Below are 21,112 nucleotides of genomic sequence, written 5' to 3' on the forward strand. Positions count from 1 at the left end.
CCATTCGGGTGTTTTTGGAGCTGCTTAGCAAATTTCAAGGCATTTACCAAGTATACCAGTTAGAGTCAAAGCCGATCGCGATCGAAATGCTATATGATCGAGCTGGATTGGACGAGAGTTTTGGAGCTTACGCGTTATTTTACCAGCTAAGTCCTTTCCAATTTGCGCTTAGTCTTTTTATTTCTTATTTATTTTAGTCTTTTGAGTCAGTTTCCATCCTATATTGAGGGCAATGTAGAGTTTAAGTGTGAGGATGGGAAACTATCGTCTAGGTCTTAGTTTTTGAGTCATAAAAATTAGAAAAATAAAAAAAATTAAAAATTTTAAAAATAAAAAAAAATTGAGAAAATGAGAAAATGTTCCAGAGTTTTTTTTTTTTTTTTTTTGCAAATACATGGAAAATGATAGAAAAATTGGGATTTTTGGTTTTCAAAATATTATATATAAAAGATAAAATAGATAAAAGACGTATTTTCTGGGATGTACTGGTAGGCCCAACCAACTTAGAGGGCTCCCTAGATTGCTTTTAATATACCTTATTAAAAATCATGATATCTTGTGGGTTTTCATCTTAGGAGAAATAAAAAAGCCGAAATTGTTGAGAGTATAAAAGGTACCACTATAAGTAATTAAACTATAAGTATTTTTAATTAAATTGGCACACCTTATCCTTTTTATGATAATAAATCCCGATTCTGGTGGCGCCTAAAAAAATTCCATCATCCATCCATATGAGCTAATAAAAAAAGTTAACTGAAGCCTATGGTATTAACCACTGGGATGGTTACTCGGGTGATGTATACCCGCTAGGTGGAAGTGAAAATAAGTAAAATGTGAGGCTCATGGTGTTTCCCACTGGGATAGCGACTTGGTGATAATGCCCTCTGAGTTAAACATGAAAAAAATGTTAAAGCTCATCATCATCCATCATTCCATCAAAAATTTAATTTTAAATACGTAAGGGTTATTTATATAAAGTGATAGATTTTTAATCTTTACCTTATAAGCTTGATATGGGATTAGGTGGATTTGTGGACCTTGAGTGTGAGACCCTTAGATGAATTGTTAACTTGAACATAATGCTAGCATGAAAAGGGGCTTAATGAGTTGACGGTTGGGTTTAAGTGGATAACAATATCGGTAATCGTGGTTATACGTGTTTATATCTTTAATTAACCTAAAGTTTTTGAAACCATCTATCCTAATTATGATTCCATTGCATAAAGCATTTTCAGGGACGAAAAATATATAAGTGTGGGGATATTTGATGTGATCTAAATTATACATAAATTTAATAAATATTTTCTGCACTTTGAATGAGTTTTGAGTTAATTTTGATTGAATATTACTCATAGTTGATTCATATTTAGAATGTGAAAGATAAATAAATATACGAAGTACCAATGGGGTGGTGGTCCATTGGCAAAGGCAAAGCCTTTAAAACACCTAGGTTGGGAAGGGGAAAGTCTTGGGTTCAAGTCCCACAGATGACAGGGGATTAAAGAAATTAGCTGTTCAAAAAAAAAAAATATACGAAGTAAATTTGTTGAAATGAATTGAATCATGCGAATTTAATAGAAGTTAATTGTGCTCATTAAATGAATTGATGATTCTTACGTGATGTTTGGGCTATATAATGAACTCATTTAAGAAAAGGTTTTTGTAGGCTTAAAAATTGCAACTAAAACAGAAAAGGTTTCCTATGTAGGTTATGGAGCTATGGAAGTTTGGAAATTAAATATGAGTTACGTGGATATATATCTTGGTGAAAAGTGGGCTCTACAAATCTTGTGGGCTAGGTCATTAAGCACAAAAAGAAAATAAATAAAGAGAGAGGGACTTGGCTAATACTCTGGACAACATCAGCAACGAAAAAAGAAAGAATTCAAATTGTGAATCTTATGTTTTATCCCAATGTTGACAATAAATTAACACTGACCGAGCAGAGCACATGTCCCTTATCTTTTATTTTTGGGGCCAGACAAGCCCAGCGAATTTTATATTAATCATGGAGTTGGGCTTTTAATTAAACATATATGCATTGTTTTAAACTAGCTGGGTACCCGCGCAATGTGGTGGGAGTGATACTTTGCATTGTGGTACTCATTTCTGGTAGTTTTTATTATCCGTGCAATATTTGTTATAATATTATTTTGGCGGATATACGCCATAGGCGAAATCATTTGTTAGTCTATTTCATTGCGGTATGTATGGTTCGGTTGTTTTGGTTCTTGTCCTCAACCGAAGTCATCGGTTGGTCAATTTTATTAACCAGTTGGTTTTCGGTTATCAGTTTTAATTATTTGGTTAGATTGACGGTTTTTTGTTCGATTCGTTTAATAGCCAAAACCAAACTTTGGCTAATACTTTTACTTAGAATACATGAAACTTAGGTATAAATACATAAATAGAAGTATAAATACATAAAATGTATGTGTAAAATATATACATGAGCTAAAGGTATAAAAGCTAGAAATATATGATAATATGAACGGTTCGGTTTGGTTTGGTTAATTTTGGTTAAATAGGGATACAAAAATCAATAACCGATTTTGGTTCATTCAGGTTTCGTTAATTGGTTTTCAGCTAATTCATTTGTTGGTTGATTTTGTTCGGTTTCGTTTGTTTTCGGTTCGATTTTGGTTAATGATTCAGTTATTGTTCACCTTAAACATTGTAATTACGTAACCTATCCTTTTTTCTAATATTTATAATGTAAATACTTTTTAAATTTTAAAAGTTGTTTCCCACTTAATTTTTTTCCATCCTTTTTTTAGGAAGTTTGTTATTATATCTATACCAACATATGGCGAAATATTCATTTTAAAAGGAGTCAAACCCATCCTAATAAATAGCATATATATCTAGTCAGTTTTTGACTTTTTCACATTCGGGTAACAAAAATAAAAATAATAATATCTATACAAAATCAGAATATTTATTCTTAAGTGAGTCAAACTCATGCTAATAAATAACATATATCTAGTCATTTTTACTTTGTCAAATAATATTTATACAAAACCAAAATATTCACGTAGGTTGTTAGAGTTTTATAATATAACTAATATGACACAATTATTCAATACATTTTATAGTTTCTAGTAATCAAATACAAACATGACACAATTATTCAATAATGGTAGAATCAATAAATTTAACTCTTAAATGATTACATAAAGTTTATTTATTTACTTATTCTACTTCTTTGCAATAATCACTTGTACAATAAGGCATTATCTACTTGCACTTTTTTATTCCGCACGTCGATACCCCAAGACAACTACCAAAACGTTGACAAAAATGTATAGGTCGTCATGCTATCTTTGGTTTTTTTTTTTTAACATTATAGTTAATAAGATATGACAAGAATACATAATAGAATTATAAGTTTGTTGTAGAGGGGGGAAATGTAACTAATTATCTATAATTGTGTTAAAACTTAGGGATTTAAGTGTAATAAGTTTAGGGGCTAAAAAGTAAATAGTGTTTAAAAGACCAAACTACCCTCATTTTAGGGGTCGTTCTATAAATAAAGAGGGGGAAAAGTTCTTATTTTTTGGGTATCTTAAAATACCCCTCCCTCATGCATTATAATATAGTATACATACCCCAAGGATGAGAAGAAGAAGGGGACCAAGTACAGATCGCATAGAAGGGACCGACGGCAGCAGGTTTTGAACAAAGAGACTAGGAAGGGGAAGATCAAGAAGGTGATTGGTTCGAGGGTTCAAGCCACGCTCAAGAATCGGGCCAGGTTCATAAATAGTTAGTGTTCAGTTTTAATTACTTTGTGTTTTTCAACGTATGAACATGAATTATTTGTTATTTCAGACTTGTTTATTATTGTTCTTGACTATGATTCTTGGCTAATTAGAATATCTACCCGGGTTTATGATGAATATTTATTGATAATTGGTAATTTCTCGGTTTTGGTAATTTTGTGATAGATAAATATTAAAGTAAAAGACCTAATAATAATTGGCTAGATGTATGTGCGTGCTTTATTCTAATTTATTATCGTTCAATCGTTCCTCATGTGTCTTTGTGAATGTCTTTCATGTATAGATGCATGTTAGGTACCTACTCTGTGTTTGTAACTAGTTTATGGTTTATGATGCATGTATTCTATAGGAACTTTGTTTGATAATTTAAAGGAGTTTAGTGTTCTATCTATTCTTGAGACCGGAAGGAGATAGATAGTTAGGATTGTCTTTGGTGCTAGATATTTAGGTGCAGTGAGACCGGGAGGAGATCTGTCTAAGTTCCCAAGTATTATTTGTTTTCCTATGTCTTGTCAAGAGTTTTTAGGTTACCCCATACACTTTAGCGTGTATTGTGATTAGTGAGACCGGAAGGAGATCTAGTTTTTGGGTACTTTAGTATTGTTGGAGAGACCGGGAGGTGATCCAACCCATACCAGTGAGCTTTATTTGACTTTTAGACCTTAGGAGAAGTTGATGAGACCGGAAGGAGATTCAACCTGTCTTTAGTCTTAGAGTGTCGTATTATTAGAACCCGGTTCCATCATAGTTACCATTGCCGGGATAAAACCGATAGTCACGAATATGATTCCAAACCTAGGTAGTACTTTCTCATCCTTGATTTCACCCTAGTAGTCTTTAGTTTCGTCTTTGTAGTTTAGTTATCTTAGATTAATTTAGGATATTAGTTAATTAATTAATTAGTTAAAACCTCAAAGCAAAACCAAATAAACCAGTTAGGTATTTAGTTGAGTCAGAGTCTAGTGTAGCGTCGCTAGTGTCTTGTGGGTTCGATACGCGGACTTCATTAGGCTTTACTACATACGATAGGTACACTTTCCTGTCAGTGGTCTAGCATTTAGAGAGTTTTAGTTTATAAATTTAAAACTAGTGTGTCTAGATTAGGTTAGTTTTTATAGACCAGAATTTTCACATCAGGGTCTTATGCATTCTTAACCCTTTTTTACTTGAAATCTTATTTTGACCCGTTAAGGGTATTTATGCACTTTTAAGCTTAAATTATGCTCATTCCTTGTATGCATCATGTGTCCACCCATTCATATTGATTAGTCTTCCACCACAATTATAATTGTGGTGGATTTAACGCACTAGACTACTAATTCCGAGTTCTATCCCTCGGATATGTCGTTATACGACATGACGCACTTTAAGGCATTTAACCCTTGAAAGTTTATGCCTACAACTTTTATATGCATCTAAGGGTTGCGTGGTCACAATATAAGTTTCTAAACAACCTCTAAGGGCCTTTTGCCCGGTTGACCCATCAATGGCTTTTTGGTCAATTTTAGTCCTTCATTTTGCGATGAAGGACCTTCCCTAATTATTTGACCAAAATATCACTGTTTAACAATAATTCTATTTATGCGTACCTGGCTTGGGTCAACATTTTGACCCGTTTTAATACCTTGTCTCAACATTTGCTAATCCATAGCATCACCAATCCATAAGCCATCTTATCCTGTGAGCGTATGTCTCAACAAACGCTTATTAGTCGTTAAATTGTCAAATGGTATAGACGTTACCATTTGACCCGTTTGGTCTAAATGACCGAATAATTTGCACTTAAAATCGAATGGCATTTAATTACCATTTCATAAAGTAACTCATTTCGGATTTTTACCAAATTGATTAAGTTTCTTAAATCCGTCTCTTACACGTTTATCCAACATGGCTTATGCCATTTGGTGCCGTTTGAAACATTAACCCTGATTCATGTGTACTTGACTAAATCGTTATTCTACACTATTTAACTGTTTAGGCTTACTCACAAAGTAGCCGTTCAAAAACTCATTTTTTTACCTTAGCCTTATTTCAAGGCTAATTTACCGTCTTACCTCTATTTACCGTTAAACATGGTTTTTATCCTTTATATTAGTTCCGACCCGTATTATTTCGTGTCGGGAACTGTTGGACCGTTCTGATGTCCTAAAACGTCAGTAGAAGCAGTTCATATTCACATACGAAGGCGGAATCAACGTAAATGAAGTCAAACACAGCAATTCCTTTCAATTTTTCCTTCTATTACTGTTTGCAAGTCTTTACAACAATTCTGAATACAATTGGACAACACCTCGACTCACAAACACATCAACAACTCAACTGACCATTTGAGAATGACCACTATATATAGGCATAGGCTGACCGTTTGAATCATGTTCAAACGGCTAGGTCTCAAACGGCCAGACAACCTCAAACGGCTAGACTAACTTCAAACGGCTAGGGTTCTTTCAAACGGCCAGGATTAAATCTAACCTAATCAACCTTATTTTAATCGTGTTTATACAACCATTTAGCCTATCTAGACACAAGACTTGATAAGACGTAGTCAGCAGACATTTCGTGCACCAACAGACTCCCCCTTGGATGTTGACGTAGTCTTTAGCGCCTGAGTCTTTAGTCTTGGTCTTTTCTCCAACTTTGTCTCTTCATTGTATCAACTCAATCTTCACAGGTTCAAAATCTTTTCCTAGTTCCATCTTCAGTCTTCCCTTTGGATGTTGATCCAGACTCCCCCTTTCACAGACTCCCCCTCTCAGTATGCTGGGATCTGAGGTCTTGTTCTGGTTCAAACTTTGACAATTAGCTTCCATGGGAATAATGAAGTCTCCAAACCTGTAACTCAACACATAACATTACACTTCTATCTTTTCAACAATAAACCACAAACACAATCAGTATTAGAAATCCACTTAAGTATTCAGGTCCAAATTAATGACCCTGATACTCAATTAATCTACCAAGTTCAATTTAATGACCTTGGTTGATCATTCAACGAATCAAACTGATTTAAAACAACATTTTCAATCTTTTTCTAAAAATAACAAGTATCAAATTAATGAACTTGTTTTTGACTGTGACAACAACCAAACCTCCAACAAAGTAAGCTCTCCTCAGTTTTCAGCTCAGAATCTCCTGCATCTGTTTCATCTTTCTAGAATCCGACAATCAACTTTCCACTCTGGTTTGTCTAAAATAAAGCAGAAATAAATTTTTTTTGGATTTTAATGTGTTCTAAACTAAGAAATGAAATAACAGAAAACTTAAATTGCAGAAAGTAAACTATTTACAAGTTTATTTTTGGCGAGCGTGTCAGGGAATCATATCAGCTTTTCAGACAAATTACTAGTACCGTTAAGCTACATTACATACTCAGACTTAGACAATTCACCTCGATTGTCGATATACTGATCCATCTTAAATTCTCACACAAACTTCAATCTATTCAGGATACTGTTTAAGTGTCTTAGAACTTAGATCAATTCATGTGTCCCACCTCTTGAATATACTCCCGTATCTAGAATCCCAATATTCAGTCTTACAGGCAAAAATACTACAATGATGTCTGTGCATAAATTAGGGGTTAAATGCGAGAACTGAGGGATCTCAGGTCAGAACTTCCGTTCAGCAGAGAGATATCAGTTTCGACTTTGCAGTGTGTCCCCTTTAGAGGATCTTTTTAGCTACAACAGATGATTATCAATTTTATTGACTAATCAGCTGAGGGCTTTATGCTATATTTCAAGCATTTTGGATAAAGTATTAGCCAATGACTAGGTCAGAACTACCGTTCAGCAGAATTCCCGGAATAATACCCCAGACATCATAGAGTATAAACACCTAGTATATCAGAATACGAGACCTTTCAAACGAGATTTCAGGGGTTACCTATATATCCAAGTAGTATTCCCCACGAATTTCACAAGTTTGAAATTTTAGGTTTATATCCCGAATAAATCTACTAAATGTATGAAAACCTATCGACACATCGTTAGTGAGACTGTTTAACTCATTTTGTCTTTCCAACTCTTTAGCATACTGTAATTGTCTAGCTGATGTACTATCATTTTCCCTATATACACAAGCTCTTTTTAGATTTTATCATGTTTTTGTATTTTTGCATTTTTTACTATTTTTGTATTTTCTGAAAACATAACTATGTACAACTAATATCTCCCCCTAAATACCAAAACACGTAAAAAATCGACAAACCATCGCAGATTGTCTCTCGTCTTCATCCGCAAAAGTACTCTCATCAACGCTCACAACCCCATCCGACACCGAAAGCAATTTCATACCATTAAGTTGTAACAAATATTGAAACCGATTTTTATCAAAAGCTTTAGTATGCAAATCAGCTTTTTGTTCGTCAGTGTGGATTTTCTCAATTCGTATCAACTTTTTCTCCAAGCAATCACGAATAAAGTGATGTACTGAATTTCTATATGTGTGGATTTTTGCGGCCTCATTATCAACAAACAGAGGTGTGTTAAGAAACTGCAAACCGTAGTCGCGCATCTGTTGCTGTATCCACAGGATCTGAGAGCAGCAACTGCAAGCAGAAACATACTCCGCTTCACATGTAGATAGCACCATAGATGTTTGTTTCTTACACTGCCAGGTAACCAATCTCGGACCAAAAAACTGGCATCCTGCAGTTGTTGATTTCGCGTTGACTTTGCAGCATCCGAAATCCGAATCGGAATACCCTTCGAGCGTAAAATCGCCTTTCCTAGGATACCATAACCCCAATGACGGAGTACCTTTCAGGTAATGTAATATCCTCTTGACAATAATCATGTGCGATGCTCTCGGGTTAGACTGAAATCTTGCTGCGAGGCACGTTGGGTACATAATATCAGGACGTGAAGCAGTCAGATACATCAAAGAACCTATCATGGAACGGTAGAACGTTTCATCAGCCCTGTCTCCGGTGAGATCTGGGTGAATCCCATGATTAGTCGCAAGTGGGGTAGCAGCTGGAGTAGAACTTGACATTCCAAATTTCTCAAGAATATCATGCACATACTTCATTTGATGAATGAAAATTCCCTCAGGAAGTTGTTCAACTTGTAGACCCAGAAAGAATTTCATCTCCCCCATTGATGACATTTCGAATTTCTGCTTCATCACCTGTTTGAAATCTTTACACAATTTCTCATTCGTTGACCCAAAAATTATATCGTCCACATAAATTTGTACTATCAGAAGATGACCATCAACGACTTTAGTGAAGAGAGTGGCATCCACTTTTCCACGTATGAACTGGTTAGCTAGTAGGTGTTGAGACAAAGTCTCGTACCAGGCTCTCGGTGCCTGATGTAGACCATACAACGCTTTGTCCAGCAGATAAACTTTGTTCTTGTGGATTGGGTCAGTAAAGCCCGGTGGCTGACCAACATAAACCTCCTCTTTGACCTTCCCATAGAGAAACACTGATTTTACATCCAACTGATATACTTTGAAATTCTTCCAAGACGCAAATGCTAGGAAAATTCTGATAGCCTCTAGTCGTGCGACAGGAGCATAGACTTCAGTCTTAGGCTTCACATAAGTACACTTTCGTGCAATATGACCAACCTTTTCACACCTAAAACAAGTACGAGTATCAGCTACCCGACTCGTGCCTTCAGACTGAGCCTGTGAAGCTCTCTTCTCAAAAAATTCTTTGTTAGATTTTGAAAAAATTTCTTTTTCTTCATCAGCAAGTGAACTTGAACTGTTCACAAACCTTTTCTTTTCGACAAACCTCTTGTTTGGAACATTTCTTTTCTGATATGGTTTACCCCCTGATAACCACCCGACCAATTGTTTCTGTTGTTATTGTAAAAACGTGGTGGATTAACAGATTTCTTGTTGTAAACCCTATCTTTCTTTCGACTCAGATTATTCACTGCTGACAACTCGACTTCAACAAGTTTGAAAACATTTGTCAATTTGTTCAAGTTTACATTCTCTATCGGAAACTCTAAATCCGAAAACAACTTATCCGAACCCATCATCTTGTACATGACAAGGTTTGATTCTTCATCTAAGTTGTTCTTGGACTTTTGTTTCGGAATGTATTTATCCAAGAAACATCCATCCTCCTCTGAAGTGTCACAATCCGGTTTAAGCACTTTGTCAACCACACTTTTCACCACATCATTTTGGACACCCTCATCATTGGAAGACGTGAACGTGACATCAATGTTCTCAGGAAGTTTAACATCACTTTCTTCCTCAATTTCCACCAAACTAGACTGCTTTTTCGTGTAGTTGTCTAAGATTGGCGGTGGAACTTTTTGAAACCCTACACCCGTTCCATCAGAAAACACATCCTCGCCAGCTTTGTTTTTCCCTATAGGTTTAGGAACAATATGCTGCAAAACAAAGCTTGCTGAGCTATAGTTGTTTAACTTCAACTGAATTCTTTCATTTTCAATCTCAGCTTCTTGAACTTTAAGTTTCAGTTTAGCAATTTCATCTAGTTGATTGTTAATTGATTCTTCTTTTATTCTCACCACAGCTCTTAGATGTTCATTTTCTTTAAACGTTTTGCCATTACGATCATCACTATCTTTCACAATAGTCTTAATTTTTTCAAACTTTTCTGAAATATGACGGTGTTCAAGAATTAACTTTTCATTTTCACACTTTGTTTTCTCACGTTCAGTTTTATCCAGTTCAATTTGAGCCGTTAATTCTTTGATCCGTTCGGTTGAAGCTTTTACAGTTTTCTCACTACCGAGAATCTGATCCTCAACACTTTTAACTTTTGTTGTCAGATTCTTGATTTTCTCATTGTTAAGATACGTGACAGTGCTACAAAAATTGCATTGTTTGGTGCAATTTTTGCAGTCAACATTTCCATCAATCTTGTTACTTGACGCATTTGTTGACACACTTTGACTGGCCAGCCCCTTTGACTCAGTAACAGAATTAGGGTCTACCTCAAGTGCTTTCGCAGCCAGCACCTTGTCAGCCATCTTTTCCAGGTTATCTGCCGTCAACTCCTGCGTAGTATCAATCAAGCCAGTATCAATCTGCTTTGCTTTCTCGAACTCTAATTTTTCTTTCTTCTCTTTCTCTTCTTTCTCCTTTCTCTCCTTTTCTTTTTCTTCTTCAATCATCTTCTCAGTTGGCGTTCCCCACCACTTGTGCTGCCAGTATTCATCTTCTTCTTTGTACTCCTTGATGATGGCTTCGATATCTAGCATTTTATCATCAATCGCGATGTTGCCATACCTATCAAGGTAGCATTCTCTATCTGGATCCCATCTATTTGCTCTTCTCGCTTCCAAATAGATACCAGAAAGTCTGATAATCTTGGTTTCAGCAATCATCTTCCGGTATTTATACTTCTGTTCTTCCGTACGCTCGTCTTTCCACGGAATAGGTTCATCATTACTTGCCATGAATGCGTAACCCACCGCATCTTCCTCTGGTAGAACTTCTTTACTCCAAGCGTACCCCTCATCATCATAAATCACAGCCAGAGCCCTTGATTTGTCTCTGTTATCTTCAGACTGCTTCAACCTGGGCGGCTCAGATTTATTTTGATGATAGATTGCCTTTTTGTAATAATCATCTCGAAACGGATTTTCTGACTCATCAGCATATGCATTCATGCATTCTCTTTTAAAGTGACCCTTCTGCTTACACTTGAAGCACGTCACCATTGATTTGTCGAACCCTAACTTTGTAGATGGTCCACCGATCGTTTTTCTCCCAGTAATCTCCATGAAGCGTTGTGCACGTCGAACTGCACTTGCCATCGCCCACCGAATGTCGATCAGTTCCATTTCTTCGGGATCTATCTGGTCGTAATCTTCTTTTGTCAGATTTGTATTCCCAATCTTACCAGCTACCAACCCTTCGTAGGATTCCAACACAGACGCCAGAAAAACCATTTGTTGCTTAGCCGACTCTTCATCAAAATTCTGTGCGTTCTTCAAATCTATCGCGATATTGCAAGAAAACTTCGCATCAGAACGATTTGCAGAAGACGTAGATCCACTGTGATAACCACTATGACTTCCGCTGTTTGAACTGCTTTGACTTTCTTTGCTTGCTGGAGAAACATTCTCAGCAGAAAATGCAGTTTTCGGAGAAGTAGCTTTCGGCATCAAGCTTTTCGGATAGTACAGATCCAGATTTTGCTGATAAGATGAGTGATTAACTTTGTATGTTTTCTTCAACTCTAGCTCATGGCTTTCAATTCTTTCAATCACCACATCTGGAGTCAGATTTTCCGGAGCAATAGTGTTCTTCAACATCAGTGCGTAATATCTCCAATCCACTTCGTCTGGTAATGAATCGAACAATTTATCAACAATTTCTTCATCAGAATACGTGATCTTAAGCCGTGCAAGCTCCAACTTCAGATGACCAAATCTTTCAATCATTTTGCAAACCGATTCATTTTTAAGACAACCAAACATGTCGAACTCTTTTCTAAGAAGTTTCGTTTTATTTTTTACAATCTCTTTGCTTCCAAGACACTTCTTTTCAAGTTTTACCCACAAATTTTTAGCATTGGAGTAATCTATCAGCGAAATGATGTCTTCCCGCACTGACTGAAACAATAATGCCACACACTTTTGTTCGTCCACAAAACTCTCAATCTCTTCAGCCGATCTCAATGCTTCACCATTCTTCTTTCCCTCGGCATATCCATTCTTCATACTCTTCCAGCTGGGAAAAGCGAATGCCATCAACCAGTCTTCGAACTTTGTTGCCCACCTGCTGAATCTTCTATAGCCATCAGCTTAGGAGGTTTGTTAAATGTTCCAAATGCGCTTTCAGACTCCCAAGCTTCTTTCTTTTTCTCTTTCGGTTGATTCTCATTCGTACTACTCGACGACGTATCATTGTTTCCTGAACTTCCCGTGAATGCGTACATGTCGCTGAACGGATTCAAGAAAATATCGTCCATCGTGTATGTACCTGTAAAATCAAACAACACTTAGAAAAATTTTGATTTTGTAAAGTATCAAATTCAAACGGAACAGACTTGTCCGTTTGAAATAACAATAGCTTCAAACGGAAAGTAATCAAACGGTTGATCAAGTTTTCAAACGATGGGACTTGATTTCAAACGACAAGGCTTCAAACGATAGCTGTCTTGATCGTTTGAATATACACTACTTTCAAACGATAGGTTTAATTTTCAAACGGAATGGCTCTGTTCAAACGATATGTTCAAATGATGGGTTCACTTTCAAACGGTCTGTGTGATTTCAAACGATAGTTTCAAACGACCTGTCTGTTTCAAACGGATGACGTCAGCATCTCGAACAATTTCAAACGGACCAGTTAATTTCGATTAGTTTTAGGTCGAATTTTAGTTCCAAATCGTCAAGGATTAGTTAAAAGTAAATTTCGTTTTATTTGTGAACGTTTCAAGCCATTTTAACCGTGACAACTATTCAAAATCAGAAAAGAAAGGTAGAAGAGAGATAATCCGGCGAATTCAAGCTGTATTCAGTATGAACTCCTCATCCTGAGCTCTGATACCACTTGTTGGACCGTTCTGATGTCCTAAAACGTCAGTAGAAGCAGTTCATCTTCACATACGAAGGCGGAATCAACGTAAATGAAGTCAAACACAGCAATTCCTTTCAATTTTTCCTTCTATTACTGTTTGCAAGTCTTTACAACAATTCTGAATACAATTGGACAGCACCTCGACTCACAAACACATCAACAACTCAACTGACCGTTTGAGAATGACCACTATATATAGGCATAGGCTGACCATTTGAATCATGTTCAAACGGCTAGGTCTCAAACGGCCAGACAACCTCAAACGGCTAGACTAACTTCAAACGGCTAGGGTTCTTTCAAACGGCCAGGATTAAATCTAACCTAATCAACCCTATTTTAATCATGTTTATACAACCATTTAGCCTATCTAGACACAAGACTTGATAAGACGTAGTCAGCAGACATTTCGTGCACCAACAGGAACCATATCTTAAATTTCATTTTTATCATATTTACAACTTATAGAATATACACGTATTCTACTAAAAAGGTGTAAGTTTCACTTACCTGGCATCTAAGCGACGCTTTTCTTATCATACTTGATCTTGTTTAACCCGCTTCTTTCCCAAGCCTCCTCCTAGCTTGTCAAGCGTCAACTATCATATATTATTCATAAGGTGGATATGTTAGTCATTCTAGATCATAACCTTTATGCCTTATGAACCTTTACACTACTTTTCTTACCGAACTCTATCATAGGTTGGTTTTATACTATTTTCAACATCAACAATTCATGTGTTCATCATCTAGTTACAATACCCATTTAACATATGTATGGGTAATTTTCGAATTTCTATTTTTCTGATGCTAGTTTATCAAATTATTAACTAGACTTGTTTCTAAACATGGATTTCATCACAACATACTTAACCCATTTCAAGTCATTTATCATCATGTATCCAAATTCATGATTTAATCAAACACCTTCTTAACATTATCATGCATGATGATTCTAAACATAGTCTTATCATCAATTTCATCATAACATTAAAACCCACTTAACACATATAAGGGTAATCAACAATTTCCTAGTTTTCTATACCAAATCATCAAACTTTTAACTAGGGTTTGTTCCTAGACATGGTTTCAACATAACCACACTCATAAACATGAACTTCAATTCATGAGTGTTAATCAGAATTTTAAGATATCACCAAATAACGAAATTCGACTTACCTTGTGATCTCCTAGCTTGAGTGATCCCGAATTTATTTAAAGCCCCAAATTTTAGCTTGATTCTCCTTCGATTTGGTTGGATTTTATGAGTTTTAGGGTTTTAAAAGAACCCCCTTGGGCTCCTGGTCGTTCCTGCGCACACACACTTAATGTGTGTGTGTGTTGTGTTTTATTATTGTTTTTAATAAAACATGTTTGCCCATTTTGCTATTTTAGTCCTTCATGTTTCATTTTTTATCATATAAGGCTATAACTCATAGTTTATCACTTAAATTCATATTACTTAACTAGGTTAATTATTCCTAGCCAACTTAGTAGGTTCGGGAAGTTAAAAACCCTTTTTTATTTTAAGTCCCGTTAACTCAAGCTCCTTATGAACTCTGTCTTCTCAAGTCGTTTGCTCTCTTTTTATTTATTATTAGGCTTATTTATTTAAATCCTATAATTTCCGGGTTAATCTTTTCTGCTAACGGTATTCTACCCGCTCTTTAGTATTAACGGGTTTAATTACCAAACCCGTTTTCGGGATGTTACATACTAGGTCTTTATACTGTTTGATATATGGGGTATTATACCTGGTCTTCTGATATTGCGGAAGTAATGGCCTAGACCTCGTATAATACTTTGCGTTCTTTAAAAAGCTTACCCTCTGTATAAAAAGTGAAAAATATCAAAAGACATGAATCAAGTGCAGTTGTAAAGAAGATCCCCAATGGGGACACACTTAAAGACGAGCCTTCATCTCTTTGACTGAACGGAAGTTCATACCTGAGCTCTCAAGGTCTCGCACTAACACAAAGTACAGATATCATTATGGTACACTCACCTGTAAGACTGAATCTTGGGAATTTTGATACGGGAGTATATTCTGAGGTGGGACACGCGAATAAGTTAAGTCCTTAAAACACTAATCTCGTATATCGAAACGATTAAACTTTGTGTGAAAATTTAAGTGGATCAGTATACTGACAATCTAAGTGAATCGTTTAGAACTTAAAGTGTTAAAAGCTCAATGGTGCTAGTGATTTATCATAAAATGATATGATCCTCTGACACGAACTCAAACAAAAATATTGTCTGTAGATATTTGTTTATTGCTTTATCTTTCAGAAAAGTACAAAAAGATTTGGTCTCTGCTTTATTTTCGACAACCAATGTATGAAAGCTAAGTTTCAAAGTCTAAGTATGTTGAACGTGTTTCTGAAAATAAACAAGTTCATTCACTTGAAACTTGAAGTTTTTAATCAAAAATCAAAAAACAGTTTGTGATATCTCCAAGGTCATTAAATTGGACTTGGAAGATAAATCGTGAAGGTTTTGGATTCTTTAAACTGTCAAATCCTTGAACTCATTTGATAGGGGGAGAGGGTCGAGTAATTCTGGAGAAATTCATATTGTTATATATGTGCTTAGAGAGAGGTTATCAATCCTGGATGTTCAAAATGATTTCACTGTTAAATTTTTGAGATTTGCAGATGTTGTACCAGATTATGATCCCGATAGCCGAGTCTAAGGGGGAGTCTGAAGACGAGCTCATCGCAGGGGGAGCTTGTAATCGGAAAGCCAGGTGCCGATCCCAAAAGCACGGAAGCTTAACGAAAGGGGGAGCCTGAAGGAAGAGTCTAAACGAAAGGGGGAGCAACTGAAGCTGAAGACAGATCCACAGGGAGTCTGTTCGAGCAAGAGGGAGTCTGTGATTATTGAAGATGTCAATGTAACGCCCTGCATCCCTAAACTTTTGGCTTTTGTCAATAATGGTCCTTATATTATGTCATTCTTGACACTTACGATACTTTGTGAATCTTGATGCTATGAAACTTGAATCTTGGTGATACTTGACACTTAATTCTAGATACTTGATTCTTGATGCTTAAATCTAGATACTTGATTCTTAATACTAGATTCTTGATACTTGATTCTTGAGACTTGATTCTTGATACTTGATTCTTAATACTAGATTCTTGATACTTGATTCTTGAGACTTGATTCTTGATACTTGATTCTTGACTCTTGAGACTCGTGAAACTTGAGACTTGGTTGAACGAGAGACTAGAGGCTTGACACTTATGTAAACTTGGAAACTTTTGTGTTACTAATATAATCTTGCTATGTAATGTTATTATTCAATAATACGCAACGCAATGCTTAATCTAGCTCACAAAACGAACCAAAGACGGAAAAGTTGCAAAACGGATTGGATTGTCCGAATGGACATCCGATCGGAGGGCCAATCGACCGAACAGCCATCCGATCCGTCTGTTGCACCGCCTTACTTCCCCTCTGACAGTATAAATAGGATCTATCACATCATTTCTCACTGATGTGACAGAGCCCTCCGATCCAGACGCACTCACTCTCATTCTTAGGCACTTTTCTTCGATTCTAGGCCGATTCTTGTAAGTTTTCAACCTAATTCTTGTACAACTTCAATTTATGCACTATTTCCTCACATGATTCTTCCTCGAAATCACACTTTTCATCGTGAAATCTATAAGATTCTAGCTGTTGAGGATGACGTTATCATGGCGGTTTGTACAAACGGTTGTGTGATGTCATTCCCGTCAAGCTTTAGCTCAGATCTAAGGGATTACATGTGCTTTTGCACCGAATCTTTGCTAAATCAAGGTTTTTCAGTCGATTTTATGTTTATCTTCAAACTTCCTAAAACTTTCTACTTGAAATGGTGAAATCCGAACCCAAAGGGGCTGTAGACTTGGTGTATAGTCTGGAGTCAACTTGGAAATGGATCATCACCGGAGAAGATGACTGGAATTACTGGTCAGACATGAAACTTAGTCAAGAACAGCCGTCCGATCGAACTGGGTGATTCCCGACCAATCAGACGAGCTGGACCCTAGGAGGTTTCTGTTTTCTTGATACGTTACCAGGTCGTCTCAGTCAAACTCAAAACTTAGAAATTTTACAACGTTTCAAAGAGACGAGAACACCAAGGATGAATGACCATCCGATCGGATGGCCGTCCGATCGAATGACCATCCGACCAAGTGAATTATATTAGTAAACTCCAACACTTGATCGTATTCAGACCCAAATGAGTCGTTCAAAAGAGTTTTTGCTCAATACGAGAGGCGGAAACAAACGTATTGAGGTAATTCAGCTAGATATTCACTTTAAACTGTCTTTTGATTGATTTGACAAAGTTTTACAGCGAGTAGACACTTCGGCAGCAGTTCGGCACTGAAACTGGAAAGTTACAAATGATAAGGCACCTTGGGTATTTATAGGGTTGGTGATTTCGCATGAAATAGCTCATGCGAAATCACTATTTCGTGCGAAATAACTAGATCTGATTTCGTGCGAAATAGCATTTTGCTATTTCGTGCGAAATAGCATTTTGCTATTTCGTGCGAAATACCCTTCATACCTATATTTGACATTTTTCTCGAACTACGTGCCCTGATCTATCTATACTAAAATAAGACTCGATACAAGACGAAGTCGACAAACGTATGCACCAACAGACTCCCCCTCGGATGTTGACGAAGTCTTCGGTGTCGAGTCTTCAATCTTCAGTCTTTATCAGTCTTCTCGAACTCTCCCAAAGAATCTAACAATGTTAAGCATCCTCAATCTTTCTCTTCTTTCATCTCCAGGATCTCGACCTGGCTCCTAACTCTCTCTAATTCTCTTGATCAGATCTCTTGATTCCTTAAGTTCATCAGCATTATCAGCTTGTGTGAACGTCAGGATCTGAACTTGGCTCTACAATCTTCAAACTCCCCTTTGTTAACAGACTCCCCCTTGACTTGTGCTCGGGATCGTGGTCTAGCTTTCTAAGGATCAGAATCGAAGCCTGGCTCTTCCTAATCACATACTCCTCAGGATTTGAAACCTGGCTTACCTGCACAACCTCTACCTCACAATAAATTTCACAAATTTAAAAATTTGACAAATTTATTTACCACTTGCTTGAATAAAAAGATTCAACATTTAAAAGCTTCTGATAACCACATGTAGGCAAAACGTTCAAATCGTTTTTTATAATACACAGACTCCCCTTCACGAAATGTTCATCATGTTTAGCACTTGGAATTTTGAAAATCAGCTTTTCAACCTCAGTTGTCAAAAATCTTTTTGGATTTTTCCAAAGTTTTATGCTAAAACTCACTAATAATCTTTTTGGATTTTTGATTAAAAATAAATGCACTAAAGAAATATTTACATACAATATTTTTGTGAGTTTGTGTAAGAGGATCATATCAGTTATTGAGACAAATCACTAACACCGTTAAGCTTTAAACATTTTAAGTTCTAAACAATTCACTTAGATTGTCAGTATACTGATCCACTTAAATTTTCACACAAAGTTCAACTATTTCGAGATACGAGATTAATGTTTTAAGCACTTTAAACTTATTCGCGTGTCCCACCTCAGAATATACTCCCGTATCCAGACTTCTATATTCAGTCTTACAGGTGAATGTACACTAATGATATCTGTAAATGGGTAAATGCGAGACCGTGAGAGCTCAGGCTAGAACTTCCGTTCGTACAAAGAGATGACGGCTCGACTTTAGGTGTGTCCCGTTTGGGGATCTTTCCTTCAACAGCACATGATTAGCATTTTTCAGTGTTTCATCATTTTTTGTACTGAGGGCTGGCTTTAAGATTAATGATTTTGCAAAGTATTATACGAGGACTAGGCTATTGCTCCCGCAAAATCAGAAGTCCTGGTATAATACCCCAGATATCATTACGCACAAAGACCTAGTATGCCAGAAATAGAAAATCTTTCAAACAAGATTTCGGGGGTTACCCATATATTCGAGAGATGTTCCGCACGATATAAGTAAGTTTGATATTTATGTTTATATCTCGAAAACAATGTACTAAATGTATAAAAACCTACTGGCATATCCTCAGTGAGATCGTTTATCACATTTTTTTACTTTACAATTCTTTAGCGTGTTGTGATAGTCCACTGATATACTATCATTTCCTCTTTTTCACAACAAAACTCTTTTTCAATTTATCATGTTTATGGATTTTTTTCAAATTTTCTAATGTTTTTGGATTTTCTGAAATTTCTTACTCCCCCTAAAATTCAAAAACATTTAATACAAATTTGAAAACAAACTGTACAAATAAAGTGACAACTGTTGTGAATTGCTTTAATTCGCCATCCTCTTGGCATAAACAATCAGAACTCCCCCTTACAACAAACTATTTTCCCATTATGATTTCAAAACACTTAAGTTTGTTTTAATCAAAATGGTTTTTCCGGAAAATAAGTTTTCTTGATTTTACCACTTTTAGGTTGGGGATTACTTCATCACTTTGTTTTATCAACCACTTGAAAAATTTAACAATTTTTAGGTTCTATCAACAAATACCACTTGTAGAAAATCAAGTACAACTTAATGTCCTTGATTAACCACTTGCAAATCGAAATATCACAGTTACCAACCTGTGAATTTCTCAAGAAAGATGCCGATTCCTACTCCCCAATTACCAACCTGGGAGTTCCGGCAATTCAGAATTTTTAAGTAAAGAATACAGACACCCAAGCCTGACCAGCTTTGGGTGTGACCTCCTCAGATTCACTCGGGGTGTAAGTTGCCTTCTTTGTTTCATAAAAATCTTTTACCCCTTTCACCTTCCCGTCGATCATTTTCCCAAAAATCTTTTTCACATTTCCATTAAACGTTTTTTCAAAATCAAATTCTTTCTTTTCAGAATAGAATTGATTTGAAATCTCAATTTTACCAACTTTTTGTTTAAAATTTTCAGTCCTCAATGGTGGAAAGTTCACATTATCCATTGGAGGAACTGAGTTTTCTTCTTTTAAACCAACTTGTGGCTCCTCTGACTTTGTGGAATCAGATTCATCGCCAGATTTCACATCAGATTTTTTAACAACCCACTTTTGGTTGTTAAGATTCACCCTTCTCTTGTAAAACATGTTCGAACTTTCACCAACTTCATATGTTGAGTTTTTGAAAACTTTGAATTTTTCAGTTGGTGGTTCAGTTTTATCAATAACTTTTTCTTTCAGTTTAGAACCAACTTCCTGTTTGATTTTGCTAGCCAATGGACAGTTCCAGGCTATGTGACCAATTTCTTGACATCGAAAACATGTTCTTGTTTCCTTCCTCTGATAAGCTCCATTCTTCATTCCTTCTTGCCTTTTTGCAAGGAATTCTTTGTTCGATTGCTTCCAAAATGAGCTTTTTTCTTCTTCCTCCGAACTTGTCCCTGAAACAAATTTTGTTTTTGGTTTAAAATTTTTCATATTTTTATGACTTTCTACATCAAAACCAAGACCTTTCTTTTTGAAATTACCGTTATGGTTTGGTTTCTTTTGAAAACCAGAACCAGAACTGTAACCCTTTTTCTTGTTTAAACGTTGTTGAACTCTTGGAGTGTACTTTTTAGGTTTTTCATTAAGATTTACATCTTTTATTTCAGAAATATTAATTTCTGTTAGTTTGAAAACCTTTTTGATATTTTCAATCTTAACACTTATTATTGGAAATTCCTCATCAGAATATAATTTGTCTGAATCATTCAAAGTATATGCCACTTTGATTGGCTCGTCATTCAAAATAGATTTTGATAACAAGAATTCTTTATTGTAAACCCGTTTGACTGACGACTTTGGACTGTCA

This window comes from Helianthus annuus, chromosome 6 (genome assembly GCF_002127325.2).
Source record: "Helianthus annuus cultivar XRQ/B chromosome 6, HanXRQr2.0-SUNRISE, whole genome shotgun sequence".
NCBI classification, from domain to species: domain Eukaryota; kingdom Viridiplantae; phylum Streptophyta; class Magnoliopsida; order Asterales; family Asteraceae; genus Helianthus; species Helianthus annuus.